Source organism: Arachis duranensis, chromosome 6, assembly GCF_000817695.3.
Source record: "Arachis duranensis cultivar V14167 chromosome 6, aradu.V14167.gnm2.J7QH, whole genome shotgun sequence".
Lineage (NCBI taxonomy): Eukaryota > Viridiplantae > Streptophyta > Magnoliopsida > Fabales > Fabaceae > Arachis > Arachis duranensis.
The window spans coordinates 68962367-68964051 of NC_029777.3; positions in this window are offsets into that span (position 1 = coordinate 68962367).

A 1685-nucleotide genomic window follows, 5' to 3' on the forward strand; every position below is an offset into this window, starting at 1 on the left:
TTCAGGTTATGACGTGTTTTGGGCGTTCAACTCCGGATAATGACGTTTTTCTGGCGTTTAACTCCAGACAGCAGCATGAACTTGGCGTTTAACGCCAAGTTACGTCGTCTATTCTTGCGCAAAGTATGGACTATTATATATTGCTGGAAAGCCCTGGATGTCTACTTTCCAACCAAATTGAATGCGCATCAATTGGACTCCTGTAGCTTCAAAAAATCCATTCCGAGTGCAGAGAGGTCAGGATCCAACAGCATCAGCAATCCTTTTTCAGCCTAACTCAGATTTTCACTCAGCTCCCTCAATTTCAGCCAGAAATTATCTGAAATCACAGAAAAGCACACAAACTCATAGTAGAGTCCAGAAATATGATTTTTGCCTAAAAACTAATAATATTCTACTAAAAATTAACTAAAACATGCTAAAATCTACATGAAATTACGCCCAAAAAGCGTACAAAATATCCGCTCATCACATAGACTTTAGCTCAAGACGTTAGGGGTATTTAACATTTAGTGAAAATACAAGTTCGAGGACGTTAGTGACACTTAACATTGTCACTAACGTTGCCATGCACCCATTTGCCTCACGTTAAAGCCCACGTTAACTGGGTTAACGTGGCTTTTAACGTTGCCTTGTTAGTGATGGGCAAAATTGTGATCATCAATGGCGCCATCAACATGGTACGCACAATTGTAATCTCAACTCTTTATCACAACTTCGCACAACTAACCAGCAAGTGTACTGGGTCGTCCAAGTAATAAACCTTACGCGAGTAAGGGTCAATCCCACAGAGATTGTTGGTATGAAGCAAGCTATGGTCACCTTGTAAATCTTAGTCAGGCAAACTCAAATGGTTATGGATGATGTATGAATAAAACATAAAGATAAAGATAGAGATACTTATGTAATTCATTGGTAAGAATTTCAGATAAGCGAATGGAGATGCTTTATCCCTTAGACCTTCCGGATTCTCTTGAATGCCGCCATCAATTCTAGCTTATACCACGAAGATTCCGATTAAGGGATCCAAGAGATATCCACTCAATCTAAGGTAGAACGGAGGTGGTTGTCAGGCACACGTTCATAGGTGAGAATGATGATGAGTGTCACATATCATCACATTCATCAAGTTGAGGAACAAGTGATATCTTAGAACAAGAATAAGCTGAATTGAATAGAAGAACAATAGTAATTGCATTAATACTCGAGGTACAGCAGAGCTCCACACCTTAATCTATGGTGTGTAGAAACTCCACCGTTGAAAATACATAAGAACAAGGTCTAGGTATGGCCGTGAGGCCAGCCTCCTAATGATCTAAGATAGCATAAGAACAAGGATAGCTACCCAGATGAAAATACAATAGCAAAAGGTCCTATTTATAAAGAACTAGTAGCCTAAGGTTTACAAAGATGAGTAAATGACATAAAAATCCACTTCCGGGCCCACTTGGTGTGTGCTTGGGCTGAGCATTGAAGAATTTTTGTGTAGAGACTTCTCTTGGAGTTAAACGCCAGCTTTTGTGCCAGTTTGGGCGCTTAACTCCCATTCTTGTGCCAGTTCCGGCGTTTAACACCGGGCATTCTTGAGCTGATTTGGAACGCCGGTTTGGGCCATCAAATCTTGGGCAAAGTATAGACTATTATATATTGCTGGAAATCCCAGGATGTCTACTTTCCAACGCCAT